This window comes from Phyllostomus hastatus, unplaced genomic scaffold (assembly GCF_019186645.2).
Source record: "Phyllostomus hastatus isolate PE091 unplaced genomic scaffold, TTU_PhHast_1.1 phas_contig_34, whole genome shotgun sequence".
Lineage (NCBI taxonomy): Eukaryota > Metazoa > Chordata > Mammalia > Chiroptera > Phyllostomidae > Phyllostomus > Phyllostomus hastatus.
In genome coordinates this window covers 59,616,146-59,639,197 of record NW_025333857.1, presented here as the reverse complement: position 1 = coordinate 59,639,197, position 23,052 = coordinate 59,616,146, and the positions used below count along the sequence as shown (strand labels likewise).

General features: G+C 37.3%; 1 protein-coding gene across 2 annotated transcripts in view; it reads left to right on the top strand.

Annotated features, from left to right (window-relative positions):
* The first annotated feature begins 207 nt into the window (after positions 1 to 207).
* The window catches only part of PTBP3 (polypyrimidine tract binding protein 3), a 100,424-nt gene continuing 77,579 nt past the window's right edge, over positions 208 to 23,052 (top strand). The window contains exon 1 of one of the 2 annotated variants that reach the window (XM_045840168.1): positions 208 to 470. The gene's annotated coding sequence lies outside the window, so the exon portion shown is untranslated. The remainder of the gene's footprint in view (positions 471 to 23,052) is intronic. The other variant, XM_045840167.1, reaches the window with a different exon arrangement.

Genomic DNA, 23,052 nt, shown 5'->3' with positions numbered 1-23,052 from the left:
CCAGCGGATCCCGTGGGAGGGAGGGTGGGCGGGGCAGCGAAGCGGGAAGCACAAGGCGCGCGCTCCCGTGAACGCGGGAGGGAGACGGGGTCGCAGCGCACGCGCTCGCCGGCTGTGGAGCAGGAGGCGGGGTCTTCAGAAGACCGCCCGGAAGAGGGCGCTCTGAAGCCAGGCCAGAGGCCGGCCAGGGGCGGGGCCAAGGGAGGGCGGTGACGCTAAGGGGCGGGGTGAGGCGAGGCGGGGACGCGCTTGCGGGGTGGGGGAAGGCGGGGGCGCGGCGGTGGCGGGAGCGTCCCTGGTTTCCGCCCCTGTTTCCCACTCTCCTTCCACCTCCAACCCGCCAGGGCCGTGGAGAGGCACCGCTTGCTGTTCCCTGGAGCCGCCGTGCTGCTGCTGCCACTCTCTCCCTCCGCTCGTGGTGAGCCAGTCAGTCCCCGCACTGTGCGCTCCTCCGTCTGGGCCATGGATGGGTAAGTGCTCGGCGGCGCGGTCCCCGCGCTGAGCGGCGTTTGCCCCCCTTCCTTTCGGCTTTCGTCTGGACTTGACGAGGCCGGGGAGCTGGGCGCGGCACCGGCGGCTGGAGGAGCGGCCCGGCAAAGCCCGACGGAGGGGCTTCCGGGCGCCTCCTAGGGAGCTCCAATTGCGGAGGGGCGGGCCGCCGCAGCCTCGCTTGCCCCCTCGGGGCGCCCCCGTAATATCCGCCCCTCACACCGTCACACCGGGAAGTGGAGGAAAGCCCGGCATTGCCGCCGGGGGCCGCGGGCCGGTCTCCGCGCTGAGGGTCGGGGAGCCCTGCCCGGTCTCCCGACACTTCCTCTTAGAAAATGGTGCGCGGCGCTGGGGGAGGCGGAGGCGGCGTTCGGGGCGGGCGTCCTTCTGCTAGGGTGTTGCTGTTTACCGGTGAGGTGGGGCGAGCGCTGGAGCTTCCCCAGACGGGGAGGCGAGAGACCAGTGGCCGCGGAGTGGCGGACGGCAAGTGCACGCGTCGGTGCACGTCTGGGCGGCGACCTGGTCCCGAAGCCAGGGCTCCACGCGGGGTCTCGGCAAGCCGGGAAGCCGGCAGAGGTCCGCGGACTCGTGATATGAACTGTGTTAACGATTTCTGTGTACCGGGCGTCTGGACTTGATGATCACGGCCCCCCCCCCCGCCCCCAACTTCGTGAGTTCCCTGTCATGTATATGAAATACTGTGTAAATGCCATTTTCGGGGAGCCTTCAAACGCTCCAAGAGATAATGAGGTCTGTAGTCAAAATAAAAAGATTTAGAACTATCGATATAAATATTTCCCTTGGGGATCCAGTGGTGTGGGGTGGAACCCGACAGGTATTTTAATGTTTGAGGAAACAACTGGATTAGGATCTTCAGGCGGGGGGCAAATTTTGATCTTCGGGATTTAATCGGAGGTCGTGGTATATGTATATTGAGAGTTTAAAAAAACCCTCCAGGTCTCTTAGAACCTGCAAGTCCACTTATTTATTCCCATTAGGCATTCGAGGTTTTGTTTGGACTTTCACTTGATTTTGATGACAAGGTTTGTGCCCAATCTTTCGGTTGTAGAATGTGTAGAACTTGCTTGAACAGTGAAAGCCGGGTACGTGTTGCCATATAGTTGGTGATTATTGTCATACTGTGTAAAGACTATGGAATCTTAAAAAACATTTCGCCTTCATTAGATTTCATTTATCCTAGTTTCATAATAGTAAGTTTGTATGATTTATTGAATTAACTCATTTGAATGCATATTGCACACTGCTACAAACATTAGACACAGTTGTTTTATGTTTCATTTATGGTTGGATATTCTTTAAAGTATTTTTTATTTAATTGAAACTTCTCTAAAAGCTTTGTTGAAAACTCATTTCACATCATCTTACTCAGTTACACTTTATGTGTGCAAAATGTTGCTATTTAAATTTGTGTGATTGTGCCACATACAAGGTCTTGCGATACCCCTCTTTTAATTCCAAAATCCTAACCATGTAATTCTGTAACATAACAATATCACACTCTAGCACACCCTGTGACATTTTAGGTAAAAGGTTCAATTTAAGACTAAATTATTACACACCCGTATTATTACCCTGCCAACCACACTCAAGCAGGCCTTACTTCTGCTGGACTCTGTATCTAGCTGGGAAGGCTGTGAAATTAGTATCATTATGTGTAGTGAATTGTAAGATGGTTTGACTTGAGATATGGAAGCAGGTTAGCTTTTTGTATTAGAAAACTTATAGTGATTATATAGAGGACTCTTGGGTTATGCATCTTGTATGTTTAACTCTTGGTTAACATGAAGTGCAAACTTACTGTTTTGGACAATGTTTTAAGAAGTTAACTCTTCTCACTCTATATGTGATTTTAGAACTCAGAATGAGTTTAATGATTTAAGTATGTGGCACAATAAGATACTGGAAGGTAAGTTCATTTGAGAATTCAAGTAGGTACACGATTTACTCTTTGTAACAGAACAAATACCACAGTGTATTACAGTCTTATTTTTTATGCACAATCCTCAGTTATTTATTACATTTAAATTTTATCAAATGAATTCAAGTTTCAAAAGTCTGGAAGGAAAAACAAGTCTACATGGTTATCACTTAAAACTATTACATTTGCATGATAAACAGTGCAAGTCATAAATGTTTACACTTACTAAGTAATGACGATATTGTGATTGGTTTTTAACAATAGGTAGAATTAGTTACAGCTTTCTTTTGGGAGCATGGAGACAAACCTCACTGAAGACAGTTTATTTGGAGGTAGAATAGATGGAGTTTTGTTTGGCAGAACTTTGTAGGGGTCTTTACACCTTGGTATTAAGGAATGTGGTTTTGAACACAGTGAATTTTGGTTTTTAGGAGGCTAATTAAATTTCTACATTTTCCCACAGTCTGAAAAAGGTCCTTTTCCATTATATTGAGTAGTTAAAAAACAACAAACTTTCTAGTCAACATCTTTCTAGTTCCTTCTCATATCCCAACTGTCGAGTGTGTGTTCATTTCCTCCTGAGATAATTTACATTTAAACAGTTTTTTCGTAGTTAACTTTTACTTAATTATAAGTTTAATTTAAAATTAAATTTACTATTAATATTTTTAAAATTTTGTGTGTTTCAGGTGTACAGCATAGTGGTTAGACAATTATATAATCTATGAAGTGATTCCCCCAACACAATTTTGATGTGGTAGAATTTTTTTCTAAAGCATATCTTTGAAAATTTTGATGCGTGAAATTTGACATTTTGAGAGACTATCTTAGCTGTTATTTGGTGAGCTCTTTTGGGTGGTAGGTTCAAATTTGCAAAAATGCCTTCTACTTCTGTAAATCCACTCCCTGGTTTTGATTCATTTAAAATTTTAAACATGATCATTTTATACCAATGATTTAAGGGAATGAACTTGGGTGATTTTAAATTTTGATTTGGACTTACTAAAAAGAGGTAAATGGGTAAACATACTCAATTTATTGAAGCACAACTATACTTTTTAAATACTTTTCTAAATACTAAAAGAGGATTTGATTTATTGTTTCTTACATTTCTATTGAAGCTTTGCTTTTACACTCTGCTATTGCTAGACTGTCCTGTCACTTTTCTTTGTATTAACATTTCACAACTCATCACATTCTTATTTTTATTATTTGTTGTTATAATGCTTTTTCTTTTTTCTTTAATCTTATTATCTGTCTTTTAAAAACTTGTTCTCTAACTTTGTTTTCCATTTTCTCTTTTTACTTTTTCCATACAGTGTTGTTACAGATATAGCTGTCGGTTTAAAGGTAGGAATCTTTTACTATCCTTTCATAAGCATTTTTAATCTTAGTTTTGGCATTTTTTTCCAATGGTGAAATCATCTCACCTGTTCATAAACTTACATGTTTTACTGTGTTATAATAGTATTTTATTTTTATTTAGCTCCAAAATAAGTGTTCCTGTAGCTAATTTTGGATTTTACATATTTATTAAGTAGAACTACAATATTATCTTGTGTATCTAAAATGTGAAGAAAAAGTTTAGCTCAGAGTTTTATTTGAATGATCATTGTGTGTGTGTGTTTAGTTTTAGCAGTTAAATGTAATCTAGATTGTTATTTATTTTGCTATCATGTCCCTTTTTATATTTTCTGTTGTGTGTGCCTATAATAAAATTATAACAGCAGCTGAAGTTTCTTCAATTCCTCCTATGTGCCAGCTGCTGTACATACATTTTCACTAATTATTATAACAGTTCTTCAAGGTAGGTATTAATATTCCCATTTTAAAGATAAAAAAAAACAGATTCAGAAAGTTTGTATGCAAGGTGTGGTACACCAGAGGTCAAATTCCTATCCTCCTGGTTCTAGAGCCTGACTTTTTTTTTTTTTTCTCACTATACCTAGCTGCCAGTAATGAAGTTTCTGTTTAAAAGGTGAACAACAGGGAGAGTTCAATAATTATTTCACAGTAATGATTCTTCTAATAAGTTTGTCGTTGTAGTTTTATCAGTCTTCCCATTTATTACATTCTAAGGTATAAATTATTAGATTCTAAGACTTATTAGATTCTAAGGTATAAATGAAATAAACAGTGCTCATCAATGTGAGGCTTTTAAAATATAAATGGATGTTTTAGGTTCCCCTTTAGCAGTTTGGTGTTTGGTATAGCTGAGTTGAGAATTTAGTTCTAGAAGCCATTTAGTTCAGATCACTGTAGAAAATAGAAAGAAATAATTCATGTTTTTCTTATATGTATTTTATGTAAAGTTGTTACACCTCTTTGTCTTTCATTTCTTTCTGTTTCTACACGTCCACATTCGCACTTAATTGGGCCTGATGGCCGCGCTTATGTTCTTCAAATACCTTAAAAAATAAGCATAAGTACAGCATAAGGCATTTGAGATTGATTTACAATAGTATGTCCAAGACTACATAACTGGGAACTACTGCTTATACTGTCTTTTGAAGTTGGTGGAGTTAGCTTGCTTTGGCAAACTTTGAACGTATTTTAAGACTAGAAAATAAATGGAGGAGCATCTTTGGTGGGATTCCCCCCTCCCCCTTTTTTTCCTGCTATACTTAAGTCATACTCTTTTATTTATTTATTTTTATTGTTGTTCAATAAAGCAATGTTGTCTCCATTTTCCCCACCACTACCCTCCACCCCAGCCATCCTCACCTCCCACTCTCTATCCTAAGCCCCTTTGGTTTTGTCCATGTGTCTTTTATACATGTTTCTGAAAACCCCTCCCCCCTTTTCACTCCATTATCCTTTCCCACCTCGTCTCTAGTTGCTGTCAGTTTGTTCTTAACTTCACAGTCTCTGGTTATGTTTTGCTTGCTTGCTTGTTTTGTTGATTAGGTTTCACTTATGGGTGGGTGAGATCATATGGTATTTGTTTTTCACCACCTGGCTCATTTCACTTAGCATAATACTTTCCAGATCCATCCATGCTGTCCCAAAGGTTAGGAGCTCCTTTCTGCTGCATAGTATTCCATTGTGTAAATATACCATAGTTTTTTTATCCATTCATTACTGATGGGCACTTAGGTTGCTTCCAGCACTCGGCTATTGTAAATTATGCTGCTGTGAACATTGGGGTGCATAGGTTCTTAGGGTATAATCCCAGCAGTGGAATTGTCAGGTTACTTAAGTCATTTTCTCATTTGGGTATGGTACTTGGAGATCAGGAACTACAGGAAGGGATACTTAAAGTAAATGTTTTGGCCTTATCAGAAATGTAATTCTAGAGTTTATCTGGGGAAAATGAATACCTGAGACATTTAAAAAATTTACCATTTTGGAGTTGAGGAATTATGCCGGCAGGATTGTCATGCCTGTTTTCTTGTGGGGAAAAGTGTATTTTGATGATAAATAAAAGAAAAACTTGAACGTTAGGGACAGGAACAGGAACTGGATTTAAATATATGATTTGGATTTCTGACCACCTGTTTTGCAGCAGGCACTTTAAAAACAAAGATCAGATTCCACTTTGAAGAGAAGATAAGTTGATTAGTTGATTCACTAGGCAATCTTGTTTTTATAGTCTTAAATACTGCAAATGTCTGTAAAATTACTCATTATATGGAGAGATTTCTTGTAAGAAGTTCTATTACTTGGATCCCACGTAATAGACCAGTAAGGCTCATATTTTATTCAGATTATATAAACCAAAATTAGTGAATTTAAATAAGTCCTTCAAAAATATCAGTTACTTATTTTCATCTATTTACTGTCTGAATATGACACAACAAGTAGTTTTAGCTGTTGCCAAGAGTGGATTTCAGGTTATGTTCCATAAGTTGCTTTCCTGGGTTCAGAAAAGTAGTATGGATTTCTTTTTCAATATGAAAATACCCTTAAATGTGAAAACTATTATTTTAGAGAAAGAAAACTGAATTGTTTTTAGAGATTAAGTGATTCACTAGAATGTTTTATAAGGGCAGGGTTTTTGATAGTTTGTTTCCAGTGTTTGACATAATAATTTCTTCAAAATACCTGATGAATGAACGCCAAATTACCACACAGTTAGGTAGCAAACTCACATAATGGAATCCAAACCTTCAAATCTTGATAGTGTTCAGTCTATTGCATATGTACCCTATGGGAGAGAATTAAAATCATTTTTTCATATTGAAATTTTCTTGAAGACCAGAAAACATTTTCAGTCAGTTTAGGGCCATAGAATGCCTTTTTTTCAGGTTCAGAAAATTCCTTTCGATATCTCATTTGCTATTTTTTGGTAACATGAATGGATGTTGAATTTGTATCTTTCAAGAAATTTGTATATTTCAGCCAAATTGTTATGGGCATAAAGTTGTTCATAGTATTTCCTTGTCATTTTAATTTCCCTTGGATCTGTAATGATTTCTGTACTTTCAGTCTTTTTTTTTTAAAGGTTATATTTATTACCTTTTAGAGAGAGAGGGAGGGAGGGAGAAAGAGAGGGAAAGGAACATCAATGTGTGAGAAATACATCCATCTGTTGACTCTCAGCAGGTACCTGGCCCCCAACCCAGGCATGTGCCCTGACTGGGAATTGAACCAGCAATCCTTTGGTTCACAGGCTGGTGCTCAATCTACACCAGCCAGCCACACCAGCCAGAGCTGTATTTTCAATCTTGATACTGGTAATTCATGTTTTTCCCCTGCCTCTGATTGGTCTAACTAGAGGCTTTTAATATTACTGATAATTTTCAAAAGCCAGTTTTTGGTTTTACTTTCTGTATTGGCTGACTCTTCTACTTCGTTAGTTTTATTATTTATTATTTCTTTCCTTATATTTATTTTGAGTTTCATTTGTTTTTCTTGACTTGGTTGTTTATTTGTTGTTTTGTTTTGTTGTAGCAGCCTAAAACAATGTTTATTATTATTTAGATTTATCTCACAGTTTCTGTGGGTCAGGAATCTAGGTGTGGCATAGTTGGGTCCTCTGACACGGGCTCTCTCAAGGCTGCTATCAAGGTGTTGATAGATGTTGGGCTGCTGTCAAGGTGTTGATAGATGTTGCAGTCATCTTTTGGAGATGAAATCTGCTTCTAAGCTCACTCAAAATGGTTGTTGACAGGAGTTGGATTCTCCTGGGTTGTTGAGATGAGGGCCTCACTTCTTCACTTGTTGTTGGCGCAAGCTGCCTGCAATTCCTTGCCATGTGGGCCTCTCTGTAGGGCATCTTGCTTCAGCAACTTGCTTCTCCCAAGTAATTAAAACAAGAAAGACAAAGTAAGAGTTAGGCAGAAGTCAGTCGTTTGATACCTAATCTCAGTATCAAAAGGTATCTTGTCACTTTTGCTCTATTCTGTTTTTAGAAGTAAGTCACTTAAAGGGAGAGAGTTACACCTGAATATGAATACTAGATGGTGGAGACCATCGGAGACCATGTTAGAAGACTTCCTGCCACACCAGAAAAGAAGTTACTGGGGTGTAATGGTAATGCACATGTTTAGCTCTACTAGATAGTTGCAGATTACTATCTAGCAGTGCATGAAAATTATTACAAATTTTCACCATTCTTAGTATTATGTCTTGAGATATTTTTAATGTAATTATTTAATGTTATAAATTTACCTCCAAGCACAGCTTTAGCAGCATGCCTGAAGTTTTTTTTCCTATTCCTTTTATTCAGAGTAGAGTAAACCCCAAGAAAGTAGAAGGAGGGAAATAATAAGTAACTTAAATGAGATGTACAAATTCCTTGAAAGACAGAAACTCTCAGATGACCAAAACTGACACAAGTTGGAAAGGATTTCCTCCTCCTTTTTAAAAAGTTTGTATAAAATTAGTATTATTTTCCAAGTGTTTCATGGTTTGTTGGGAAGGTAATTTTAAAATAAACAATTTCTTCTCTCTCCCAAAAATTAGTATTATTTCTTCTTTAAATGTTTGCAAGAATTCATTATTGTAGCTATTTGTGGGTACATTTCCTTTATGGGAAAGTTTTAAATTATGAATTCAGCTTTAAAAAATAGATATTGTGCTATTCAGATTTTTAATTTTTTCTACTACATCCCACAAATTTTGATATACTGCGTTTTTACTTTACTTAGTTCAAAATATATTCTATTCCTGTGAGTTCTCTTTTGAACCATTATTATTTATAAGTATGTGGTATAATTTCTAAACATTTTGGAATATTTAATATAAATAAATATAAGATTTAATATCCAAATGTCTTTCTGTTACTGTTTTTTTTTTCTTAAATACCACTTTGCTCAGAGAATGTACTTTGTATCATTCATTACTTTTACATTTCATAAGATTAGTTTTAATGTCAGGCATATGGTCTATCTTTAAGAATGTTCTGTGTACATTTGAAAATGTATAGTTTACCTTTTGAGGTCTAGTGCTTTATAAATGTCAATAAGATAATTCATGAAAATTCAGAAAAGTCATGTCTTCTGTACCCTTAACAGTTTTCTTACTATTCTATTTCTGAAAGAAGACAGGATTATTGGCATTTCCATCCATAATTGTGGATTTGTTATTTATTGTAGTTCTGTTGGGTTTTGTTTTACATATTTTGAAGCTCAGTTGTTAGGTACATTTACTTTTATAAACGTTATATTTTTTTGATGAGATGACTTCCTTTTTCATTTGTAATATACATCTTTATCTCTAGTAGTATAGTTCCTGTCCAGAAGGCCACTTTGTCTGATTATAGTATCGTAATTCCAGTTTTCTTTTTTAATATATTTTATTGATTATGCAATTACTGTTCTGATTTTTCCCTGTGTCTCCCTCCACACAATACTTCCATTCCCTTCAGCAATCACTCCCCCATACACCATAGTTCATGTCCTTCGATCATGTATCTAAGTTCTTGGCTACTTCATTTCCTATACTGTTCTTAACATTCCCCTGTCTATATTGTACCTACCAGTTTGTACTTCTTTTTTTTTATGTATTTTATTGATTATGCTATTACAGTTGTCCCATTTCCCCCCTTCTCTCCCCTCCACCCTGTACCCCCCTCCCACCCACGTTCCCCCCCTTTAGTTCATGTCCATGTGTCATTCTTACGAGTTCTTTAGCTTCTACATTTCCCGTACTATTCTTGCCCTCCCCCATCTATTTTCAACCTACATTCTATGCTACTTATTCTCTATACCTTTTCCCCCTCTCTCCTCCTCCCACCCCCCCCTGCTGCTAGCCCTCCACGTGCCCTCCATTTCTGTGGTTCTGTTCCTGTTCTAGTTGTTTACTTAGTTTCTTTTGGTTTTGCTTTAGGTGTGGTTGTTAATAATTGTGAGTTTGCTGTCCTTTTTACTATATGTGTCTTTTCTTTATCTTCTTTTCTTAGATAAGTCCCTTTAGCATTTCATAAAATAAGGGCTTGGTGATGATGAACTCCTTTAACTTGACCTTATCTGAAAAGCACTCTATCTTCCCTTCCATTCTAAATGAGAGTTTTGCTGGATAGAGCAATCTGGGATGTAGGTCCTTGTCTTTCATGACTTGGAATATTTCTTTCCAGCCCCTTCTTGCCTGTAAGGTCTCTTTGGAGAAATCAGCTGACAGTCTGATGGGAACTCCATTGTAGGTTACTGTCCCCTTATCTCTTGATGCTTCTAGGATTCTCTCCTTCGTTTTTACCTTGGCTAATGTAATTATGATGTGCCTTGGTGTGTTTCTTCTTGGGTCCACTTCTTTGGGGCTCTCTGAGCTTCTTGGATTTCTTGGAAGACTGTTCCCTTTGCCAGATTGGGGAAGTTCTCCTTTATTATTTGTTCAAATACGTGCTCTATCTGTTGCTTTTCTCCTTCCTGTTCTGGTACCCCCATAATTCGGATGTTGGAACGTTTAAAGGTGTCCTGGATGCTCTTAAGCTTTTCCTTGATTTTTTGAATTCTTATTTCATTATGCTTTCCTGCTTGGTTGATTCTATCCTCCTTCTGGTCCACTGTATTGTTTTGAGACTCAGATTCCTTCCTTTCCCTATTGGCTCTCCTCCGCATATCTTCCTGCATCTCTTTTATGGTAACCTGCATCCTTTCATCTAAGTTGCGCCCAAAATCAACCAATTCCGTGAGCTTTCTGATCACCAGTGTTTTGAACTGTGCATCTGGTAGATTGGCTATTTCTTGGTCGCTCAAAAGGATGAGTCCTGGGGTACTGATTTTTTCTGTTGGATACATACATGTCTTATGTCTTTCCCTGTCTCTGGTTGCTCTTGTTACGGTGGGGGGCGGAGCCTTAGGTATTCACTGGGGCTGGGCACCCTGGTCGCTAGATTGTGACGTTATATGTGTGGGCGGGGACAGGAGCGGGAGAGGACAGTGGCGACAGCTCCGTGCTCCCGGGCTCAGGCCCGTCCCCGGGATCCCAGGCTGCAAGCTCTGCCCTGGTCCACAATCGCTGCCCCACAGGGTCCGCCAGCCGCAGCTTGCGTACTCAGGGATCACCGCTGTGTTCTTGCGCCCCGGATGGCTGTCGCGCCGATTTTGCGCCAAATTTTCCCCGACCTCTGCGCGCCGCGGACCCGCGCCAGCCCCGCACCCGCCCGGCTTGTCGTCTCCTACCGGTCTGGATGTGCGGGTCTACTTCAACTTCTTGGCTGTCCGACTTCCATTCAGATAAATCCTGTCAGTTCTGAGTGATATTCTATCTATAAATTATTGTTGTTCTAATCTTGGTTGTGCGAGGAGGCACGGTGCATCCACCTATTCCTCCATCTTGCCGGAAGTCCCAACCTTTGGCATCTTAATTATGTTGTATCTTGGTGTGGCCCTCTCTGGATCCATCTTGTTCGGGACTTTCTGTGCTCCCTGGACTTAACATGTCTCTTTCCTTCACCAGATTAGGGAAGTTTTCATTATTTTTTCAAATAAGTTTTCAGTTTCTTGCTCTTCCTTTTCTCCCTTCTGGCACTCTGTGATTCAGATGTTGGTACATTTACAGTTGTCCCAGAGGTTCCTAAGCCTAGCCTCGGGGCTGGGTTTTTTGTTTTGTTTTGTTTGTGTTTTTTTTGTTTTGTTTGTGGTTTTTTTTGTTTTTGTTTTAAATTCTTGTTTCTTCCTGCTGTTCTCACTGAATGATTTTTCCTCCTTGTGTTCCAAATTGTTGATTTGATTCTCAGCTTCATCCCCTCCACTGTTGGTTCCCTGTAGATTTTGCTTTATTTCACTTAGTGAAACCTTCATTTCTGCCTGGGTCTTTTTTATACCTTTGAAATAGCCAATGAGTTCCTGGAGCATCCTGATAACCAGTGTTTTGAACTGTGCATCTGAAAGTTTGCTTATCTCCATTTCATTTAGTTGTTTTTCTGGAATTTTGTTCTGTTCTTTCATCTGGGCCATATTTCTTTGTCTTCTCAATTTGGCAGCCTCCCTGTGTTTGTTTCTGTGTATTAGGTAGAGCTGCTTTGACTCCCTGGCTTAGTGGTGTAGCCTATTGTAGAAAAGCACATCTGTTAAGTTGAATAGGGCCGAACCTTAGGTGATCGCCAGGGTGGAGCAACCAGTGTCACCTCTCTGTTGCTCTGTGTAGGGGAAGGCCTAAAGAGGGGCAGTGGCATTGCCTGGCCTCTGGAGTTTTGCCCAGGAGGAAGCTGCTGCCAAAGCTCACCTCAATGCCAGTCACTTCACTTTCTCCCCATATGACACTGATGCCCTTCCAGCTGTTGCCCTGGTGCTGAAGTTTAGAGGGGTGGGTCTGCCTGAGTCCTAAGTCCATTTTGGGCCATTTAGGAGGGATCTCTTGAGAATCTCACAGTTTCTTATCGTGCCCTAACCCGCACTGGTATGTAAAGCCAGAAGTTACAGAGACGTACCTTTCTGGTACTGGAACCCTGGGCTGGGTGGTCTGGTCTGGGGCTAGGATCCTTGACTCCCAAGGTATCCCTCACAGCTTCTATCCACCACATGTGGATGTGGGACCACCTGTTCCCATCTCCAAGCCTCTCTGTGCACTCCGCCTCTCCTGGGCCTGTTTGCATGTCTCCATGTCTCTGCCTTCCTACCTGGATGACTGTGGCTTCTTTAAATCCTTGATTGTTTGAGTTATACACAGCTCGATTTTCTGACAATTCTGGGTGATATTTATTTTGTAGTCGAATTGTGTTTTTTGCTATAGTTGTGCACAGAAGTGAGGCATGTTTACCTGTGCCTCCATCTTGACTGGAAGCCTAATTCCAGTTTTCTTATAAGTGTTTATGTGGTATATCCTCATCCAAGGATATGGGCATTGATTTTGAGAGAGAGAGAGAAATATTGATATGTAAGATATAAACATCAATTAGTTGCCTCCCATATACACCCTGACCAGGGATTGAACCTGCAATCTAAGTATGTTTCCTAACCAGGAATTGAACTTGCAGCCTTTCAGTGAATGGGGCAATGCTCCAACTGAGCCACCTATGTGGTACTGTATTTTTTAACCATTCTTTTTCTTTTAATCTATGTTTAAGATATGTGAAAGAACAGATGAACCAGAGAGACAATAAACAGCAAAATATGGGTTTAAATGGACCTGAAGGATTGGGTTTCAAAAGAATGGCTTCTCTTGCTTTCTCTTTGCTCACTCTGATAAATGTGAGCTGCCATTGAGCTACCTTATGGAGAGGCCCATATGTAAACCAAACACTGCCAGTAACCACTTGAGTGAGCTTGGGAATGAATCGTCCATTTCCTCTTTTACCCTTGAGAGGATTCCAGCCTGTGAGACACTCTCAGCCAGAGGACCCAGCTAAGCCATGCCCAGGTTCCTGGCTCAAAGAAATTGAGTTAAAAAAATACTTGTTTTTTTAGCTGCTAAATTTTGGGATCCTTTCTTATGCATTCGTGCATAACTAGTACAACTACCTAACTCAAAGTGGTGAGTAAGTGTTAATACTATGTTTTTTTTCTTGTGTTGTACCAGAAGGCAAAGGATGTTGATGTGTCCTATTACTTGTAATGCTAACATTCGTCACTGGGTAAAGATTATCTTTGCCACATTTCCTAGTGTAAATTTATGTTTTTCCCTTTGTAACTAGTAAGTATTTTGTGGATTGATACTTTCAGACCAGGTTAATAATATTTTAATTCTTAAACTTTTGCTTCCTAATTTTAGTTTTTGCTTGTCTGAATTAGTTACTGTAATGATAGTTGCAAAGTGGTGATTTTCTAATTTTATTTTTGTAATCAGGATTACACTGACCTCTTAAAAAGGAACTGATTAACTTGTTTTTGCTATTTTATGGAACGTTTTTTCTTGAAAGTTTGGTTGATTTCACCTGTAAAGCCACCTGGGCTGGGGTTGGAAGTGACTGATGGGAGGACTTTGTCTATGTCACTACTGTAATTTCTCATGGTTAAATCAAGTTTCCTGTTTCCTCACATTAATTTTGGGATTTTACATTGTTTAAAGAGATATATTCATTATTAATTTCATAAGCTTATTTTTCTGCAGTTTATAATACTTAAGGTTAATTTTTAATCTCTGTAGTCTTTAGTTATTTTTTTTTATTCTGAATTGTTTGTTTACTTCTCCCTTGACCAGCTACGCCACAGGTCTAGGTTACTAAAGTTATAAAATAACCATCTTTTGGTACTTATTAATCTTCTTTAATTAATTTTTTAGTTCTCAGTTTCATTCATTTTTCTAATTTTTTCTTCATGTTTATTTTGATTCTCTCTATGTCTCTATTTCTAACTCTATTGAATTATATAATTAACTCACTTATTTTCAGATTTCTTGTTTCCTGATAAAGGTATTTACAATTATCTTGAAGTACTAAAGCTGGATCCCACAAGTTTTGTATTTGTATTTTCATTTTAATTTTATTCAAGTATTTTTACATTTTTCTTATGACTAAAAAAAATCCTTTTTAATTCAGGGATTATTCAGTGGCTTTAAAAATTTAGTTTTCTGCCGTGGCTGGGGTGGCTTAGTTGGTTGGAATGTTGTCCACACATCAGAAGTTTGGGGTTTTATTCCTTGTAAGAGCACAGGGTTGTGGGTTTGATCCTGGTTGAGACATGAATGGGAGGTGGCCCTCTGGTATTTCTCTCACATTGATGTTTCTCTCTCTCTCTGTCTCTCCCTGCCCTTCCTTCCTTCCTCTTTGTAAAAATCAGTAAACATATTAAAAAAATTTCCTTTCCAAACATCAGCTACTCTTGTTGTTGTTTCTAATTTTATTGTAGGGAACATAGTGTATTTAATATATTCCTGTGGATAATATTGAGATGACTTTGTTGAACTGATAGAGGAGTTGGCAGACTATGGCCCAAGGCCTAAATAGAACTTAGTTCCATCTGTTTTTATATGTCCCGAAAACTAAAATAGTTTTTATTCTTCTGAACGGTTGAAAAAGATCAAAAGAGTAATGTTTTGTAACATTCAAATCTTAGTGTCTGTAAAGTTTTGTTGGAACACAGCTATGCTCATTCGTTTTCATATTGTGTGTGGTTGTGAGAGAGACTGTATGGCTTACAAAGGCTGAAATACTCAACTGATTGTTCCTTTACACATAATTTTTTGCCAACATGATACAATGTGTTTGTAAGTGTGTATTTTTAGCTAGATGTCTGGTTCTGCATTTATTAGCTCATTATTAATTATAATTGTTTTTTCTGATCATATTTTGTGTTTTTGGTCTATTGGCTTCTCAGAGGGATGGATTTATTAACATTTCAAGTCAACTGTTGATTTATCTTTTTTCTTACATTTTATCTTTCTTATCTTTACATTTTATCTTTATTTCTTATGTTTTTTTCTTACATTTTTCTTTATCTTATTAAATGTGGTGATCTAGAATTTTAGTTGTGGATTATAATAGACATTCTCATTTTCTGCAGACCTCAAGTTGTGTTTTCACAATATAAACACCAAGTATCCAGTCACTTTTGTTTTTTATAGCTTTTTCACCATCTTTTAGCTTTGTTTTTCAATTAATTTTAGTACTTTTTCTAAGAAGTTTGTAACATATATTTACATGTGGCTAATCGAGTGATGTTTTGTATCTCTGAGGATTTTTTTAGGCAAGAACAGAATATGAAAAGTTTTCTTCCAACTTGCCTCCTCACTGAGGCTTTTGGGTCCTCAACCACAGCCTGTAGCTACTCATCTTCATCACCCTTCACATACTGATTCAAGTTAGCCTTCAACTTTCTCAGGGTTTTTCTCATTTTGATTCCTGAAATCCACATATCCCTCTAGCTTCTACAGTTTCTCCATGGTTGATTTTGGAGATGGGAGTTAATAATTCATACTAGGTTCAGACTTCAGATCCACCTATTTATTACTTAGGTACAGCAAGTACAAAGGACAGTGGGTCAAACAACTCATGCTAGTTTCAGGCTTTAGACCCACCTATTTATTACCTAGTACAATGAGTACACAGGACAATTGTGAAATTTTAGAGTGAAGAGATGATTCCAGTGGCTTCTGAGGGAGAGAAAAAACAAGTCACCTTCAAAGAAATAAATGTCATACTGGCATGTTACCAGTCATACTATGTGCTGGATGTTTTTATAATTTTCTTAGGGAAAATAATTTTCATCCCACAGTTCTTTACTAAGTTAAATGATTACGAAGGTACATTAAAGATAGAATTTTCTTTTTATATATATATTTTATTGATTATGCTATTAAAAGATAGAATTTTCAAATACGCATGGGTCTAGAAAGTTTACCTTTTGTTTACCACCATTTAGGTAGTTATTTAAGGATGTACTCTGGCAAAATGTTAGTAAACTAAGGACAGGGAAGACAGAAGTTCAAGAAAAAGTTGAGCCAACCCAAAAGAAAAGTGCAAAGAAGACTCAAGTTAACAGCTGTTCAGAAAGCCTGAATAGCCTTCTAGATTGACACAGGAGGGAAGAGTTTTAGGGAGAAGGTCTTAGGAAGAAAAGTATGGACTAGATAGAATGAATGGTGTCAGATTTGGGGAAAATTTTGGTGATAATATAAAGGAAAGTATGTGAGAAAATAAAAGATAAAATTTCTTGGAAAGCCAAAAAAAAAAAGTCATGGTCTAACTATGAACCAAATTAGAATGTGGCCTGATGTTTAGAAATTATAAAGTGTAATCAAGAATTCATTTGATTTTTATTGATTTTTAGAAAGTGAGCAAGAGAGAAACATCGATTTTTGTTGTTCCACTTATTTATGCATTCATTGGTTGATTCTTTTTTTTTTTAAAGATTTTATTTATTTATTTTTTTTAGAGGGGGAAGGGAGGGAGAAAGAGAGAGAGAGAGAAACATCAATGTGTGGTTGCTGGGCATCATGGCCTGCAACCCAGGCATGTACCCAGATTGGGAATCGAACCTGTGACACTTTGGTTCTCAGCCCACGCTCAATCCACTGAGCTACGCCAGCCAGGGCCCTAATTGATTCTTACATGTGCCCTGACTGGGAATGGAACCTGCAGCCTTGGTGTTATCAGGATGATACTCGAATCAACTGAGCTACTTGGCCAGGGCTCATTTGTTCTTGATTCTAGGAACAGTCTTTTTCAAGTGGTCCTAAATTTGTAACATGAGACCATAGAGTAAAAAGTGAACTGTGCCAGGGTTACATTTCTTTACATAGTGATAAAAATGTAAATATTTATTAATTTCCAGCTTTAAGTCAACCTTTGAACAGGACACAATGAACAAAGCCCAGAATGCTGTTGTTGCAGGGCACAATGTAATAACCATACATAAATAAAAGTGAAACTGGCAGAGAGAGGGACAGGAGAGAGCAGATTGCTAGCACTAATAGCCTTGTCTTTCAAAATGGAGAATCAAGAAGTAATGTAAAATGGACAAAATAATCAATATATTATAATATAGTATTTAAAGTTCAAAGATACTTATATAAGAATTAAAATTAAAAGCATATCTTTCAAACATTAAGAGGACAGAAAAGAGAGGAAGTAAAAGATAAATTCTAAAGTTTTCACATTAGAGGTCAGTCAGTTTATTTTTAAAGTTGGTAACTCAAAAGTAGCAGTGTAAGCATATTTGGGTTATGGGGACAACCATTAGAATAACTTAGATTGTTTAGAGATTGGGATATAAGTGGAGAGATTTGCTTTTTATCAAATAAACTTCTTTGCAATATTTCAATTTTTACAGTATGTATATTTGATAAAAATATAATAAATAAAATTAAAAGAACAGAAGTAATTTGACAAAAAAATAAATTCAACAATGTGTATATTAGAGAACTCTCATTCCCAGTGTTGTCCCCAAAAGCAATTTTAGGGGACAACAAAGCTAGCAATTTTATTCGTTTTTTCTTTACCCTTGTGTAAAGCTAGCAATTTTACTCGTTTTTTCTTTACCCTTGTGTAACTTTTTATATAAATAAAGACATATACATACTTTTTCATCCTTTTTTAACATAAAAGGCAGCATATTTATATATACTGGTCTACACTTTGATGTTTTCACCAAAACATAGAGAATTTTCCTCAAAATTCCCCCATTCCAATTTTTTAACAGCTGCAAAATATTTTGTGGATATAGAAGTTATTTATTAAGTCCTCTTGATGGACTCATGTTATTCCTAGTATTGTGCTCTAATAAACAGTTTCTTATGGATAATATTGGACATAGGTCATTTTATGTATATGCAGGTGTGTTTGTGAGTCCGTGCATGGAATTGCTACATCAAAGGTTAAAGGTATCTCTAGGTAAACAACAGATTTGCCTCCATTAGGGTAGTGCTATTTTGTGAAGCATAGTTCTTGCCAAGACTGTACCGTTGAACTTTTGGATTTTGCCAGTACCTCATTTTAGTTGTATTTCTTTTATGGGTGATATAGAGCATATTTTTATATCTTTTTTTTTAACCTTCACTTGAAGACATGCCCACTGATCTTAGAGAGAAAGAGGGGGAGAGAAAGAGAGACAGAAACATCAATATGAGGCAAAAACATCATTTGGCAGGCCCCCACACACACACCATCTGGACCTTGAACTTGCAACCCAAGTATGTGGCCTGACTGGGAATTGAACCCGCAACCTTTTGGTGCACTGAACGACACTCCAGCCAACTGAGCCACCTGGTCAGGGCATATTTTTATATCTTTAAGGGATATTTTTAATCCTTTGGGATGTTGGTTTTTGTTCTTTATTTTTCTATGAGCTGTTTCCCTTTCAGCTTATAGAAAACCTTTTTATAAATTAGGGAGGTAAATTCTTTGTTTATAATGAATTGCAGATATTTTCCCCAGCGTGTCATTTGACATACTTATGAAACTTTCTGCCATGCTGAGGCTTTTGATTTTTAGATAATTGAGTTTAGTAGTAGTAGTAGTAGTAGTGTAGCTCTGGATTTTGAGTCATAGGCTGTCCCATTTGGGGTTATAAAGGAATTCACCCCTGCTTTCATAATAGTTATATGGTTGTTTTTCATGTTTAGATTTTTATTCATTTGGGGTTTATCCTGGCGTGTGGAGTGAGGAATGGAATCAACTTTATGTTTTCCCAAATGACTATCCAGTTATTCAAATACCAGTTAATTATAAAGTCCATTTTTCCCACTGTGAATTGATGATATAATATGGTACTTTAGCTGTCACTAATATAGTATCATGACCATGGGTTTAAGACCCTGATTATTCTAATTACCAGTTCACATGAGATAGAACACTAAATAGGAGGGAAAGTTCCTTTTAAAGAATAATACCTGTTAAGTCCTTTATATGTACTTTATATATACTTTGCATGGGATCCTCACAGCACTATGAGGAAGATGTTTGTCTTTTCCCCATTTCAGATGTGGAAACTGAGGTACACAGATATAACTTATTCATCACATAGTAAGCAGTGGAGCCAGGATTTAAATACAGGAGGTGTGACTTCATAGGCTATGCCATTTAACCCTATAACACTGTCCTATCTCTGACCTTAATGAGGCAGCACAGAACCTCCAGTTTTTTTTTACTCTTTCAAATCCATTGCTAATGCTGGCTGGAGCAGCAACTGCAGTAGCTGTAGAAATAGAGCCTTAACTAAAGAAGTGTGTCTGGGTTCCAGAGAGCTGCAAGAAAAATATAAACTTGCTTAGCCATTTGGGCTTGGCAAGTGCAAAAAAATAGTTAATATAGCAGGGAGACTGTCCTTAGAAAGGCTGTTTACAGCTTTACAAGGTTGGCTCTTGTTTGGAATACAGTTCCCCGCATTGATATGACCTATCCTTAAATGATAAGAGTGGCTCATTGTGTATAGACTGTTTGTGTAAATGATGTGGTTTTTACTTTCTTTTTGGGAGTCTGGAATTTTGCTACATGCTTGGCAGAGGGTGTCTATGTGACCAGCCCCCAATAAAAACCCTGGACAGTGAGTCTCTAGTGACCTACTCTGGTAGACAGCATTTCCACGTGTGTTATCACAATTCATTGCTAGAGGAATTGTGTCCCATGTGGCTTTACTGAGTGAGAACTCTTAAAAGGTTACACCTGGTGTCCACTGAACGTTTCTCCATATATCTTTCTCTCCTGATTTTGCATTGTAGCCTTACACTGTAAGTCTTAGAACACAACTTATATGCTAAGTCCTCTGAGTGCTTAGAGAATTATTGAACCTGGCGGTGGTCTTTAGGCTAATTCTAGACACTGACACTAAAATGTTTGTTGTGATTTGGGCGGTAGGGAATGTGTCTGTGCATGTGAAGCAGGTGGAGAGAATGAATGAGTTGTATATAAAATTTGAGAGCTTTATACCTTTGGGAGGTTAGGAGCCACAGTAGCTGAGACTTACTCCAGAGGAGAGTTTCCGTCTTTATGTGCAGAGGAAATACTGGCAGATTAACTGATTTCTGCTCAGTCACTGTTGCGGACAGGAGCTTCATTCAGCAGCTCTCCTGCTAGTGATGACATGTTGGAGCAATAGCATCAACAGCAGAGGATCAGTAGTAGTTGAAGAGAATCAGCTTTTTAGACTTAAGTTAGTGGTCTTGAGATTTTAATATTTGTCATTCAAAAGGACTCCTGCTTAAGAAAATAAGACATTTTTCTAACAAGTTGTATAACAGTTTTGGATGAAAGAAGAAATAGCCAAAAGAATAACTAGTCATAGGTTTCAATATCTTTCTTAATTATTGATAGAATTAGTAGACAGAACATCAACATTCTGTTTACCAGTACTGCTCCTGCTCCGGAGTTTTTAAAAAAGCATTTTATCCCTATCATGCTAGGTATCAGTATACAAGAAATCCTCTTAAAGGAAAACTTTGCGTATTTATTTTAATATTAGACCAGTTTTTCAGGATATTAAACCTATGATGTTACTATAAACTAAAACTCTAGGTCAAATAGGTGATAAGTGACAAGGGCTAGGTTCAAACATAGGTTTGTTTCCAAAGCCCATGCTCTTATTTTTTTATACCCAGGTTTTCCTGTTGGCTTTAGGAAAATTAATATTCTAGACAGTATTTGCTTAATAAGTTCAATTATTTTTGGAAGTTGGTTTGTTCGAGGACAAATATTACACTATTTTTATAGAATTAGAGATGGAAGCATAGCTTCAGGTGTGCTAAAACAGTAAAGAATATTTGTGGTTTCACTAAGATGAAAAGGAGGTTAGAACACAACTCTGTTTTTGTGAGGCATTGAAATCTCATCTGTTGGGCTCATTAACTGTTCATTCTGATTCCTTAATGCTCTTTCTTGAACTAAAGGAACATGAAAACTAGCCTAAGTTCAAACACTGTAGCTGTTATAAAATTCAGGGGTGCTAGATCACTAAATGATGCAAAATAAATTTTAAATTGAAACATTTTGCTAACATTTTGGGGTGATGATATGTTTAGTAATGGTCAGTAGTAGAATTGATCAAAAATCATTATAAAATGTGTTTGATTGAAAGACCCAACTATGAAGGAGAGAAATATTGGCAAACTCTTTTTTTAAAAGTTCAATATTTTTCAAAAGTAAAAGTCTGTTTCTTTCTGATTAGTTCATATTTAAACATGACAAATATAAAAGAGAAAGTAAAAGCCAGATATATTAACATTTAGGTGAATTTGCTTTTAGACCTTCATATGCTTATATGTGCATCTTTATTATTTATTTTTATAAAAGTGGAAAATACATGTTATAACTATTTTACCTGGTTATATGGTTCTCAAGCGAGCAGTGTTCTGTGAATTTATATCCAGGTTGGTAAGTATGATGTTTCATCATTTTAATAACTACCTAGTATTTCATTGCGTGGATTTACAGTAACTCCTTTGACTAATTTCTTATTGTGAAAAGTGATGGTTTAATATTTTGTAGTTAGTATAGTTATTAAAAGCATGGACCCTGAAATTGGTCAACATGGGTTTGAATCATCACCCCAACTCTTTGTTGTTTGGTTTATGTAAGTTACTTAACTCATTTATACCTTCATTTCCTCAATTGTAAAATGACATTAAGTTTTCTGACTCTGTGTTATGAGAAATCTTAAAAATTGTTAACTTTTATTTATGAATGTGAGAAGGAAGTTTCAATGATTGGCTCAAAAAAAACTTAAGTGTATATTTCAGAAAATAGTTGTCAGTGTAAGTAGTACTACTAGTGCAGTAAATTATTAAGCATAACAACTAATCAAAACACAGACCATTATTACTTTTTACCAGGCATAGCTATGCTTTTCGGAACTCAGGTGATTCCAAGACTCCTTTGTTAGAAATAGCACTTGTAAGCAGTTTTATGATAAGAATTGTTTTTTTTTTCCTGGCAGCCATAGTGGAAGAGAGAACAATTTCTGCTTGTCTTAGAGCAGCAATTTTTAACCTTTTTCATCTCACAGCACACATAAACTAATTACTAAAATTCTGCGGCACACCAAAAATTACCCGTATTTTTCGAAGCATAAGACACACCTAGGTTTTAGAGGAGGAAAATAGGAAAAAAGTTTTTTGAAGCAAAAAATACGGTAAAATATTTAATAACATAAATAACATAATATTTCACCAATGTAAAATGTAAAGAGAACACAACAGCAACATTAACAACCATCATTCCTCCCAAATTTGGGGGGGGGGTGCATCTTATAGTTTGAAAAATAGCATGTTACTTTTCTTGCTGATATGACCAAAAAAAAAAGTGTAATTTTGATTCATTCACACTGGATGGCTATTGTGTTGGCTCTTGTCATTTTTTATTTGACAGTCTAAGGGAAAAGAGGTCATTGCCCCTGACTAAATAGTCAGGTGTTGCAGGTTTTTAAAATTCGTACAGCACACCGATTGGAGAAGTCTCAAAACTTAAAATGCATAAAGTGATAAAACTATTTTTTTTAAATGAATGGGATGTGAGATATAGTATTTTGAACCAACATTTGTTACATAATAGTAGTCAATGTGTAGAATTTTGTGAAGTTTTGATATTTCATTGATTCTAATGTGCACATTTTTTTATATTAACATTTTTGATATCAGGGTGTTTCTTAAAGTTGATGCTATATGATAATTTAACTGGCAGCACTTTTTCTTTCTAGATTGTTATGGGTCTTAACAAATGAAGGCTTCCTAGTTTATATGAAATATGTATGATAAAGTGCATAGAATAATAGTACCTGGCACATATTAAGCAATCAGTAAGCATTAGCTATCCTTGCATTTTATTTTGCTTTTGTAAAAGGTGATTACATACGTATATCTTTATGTCCAGTTCT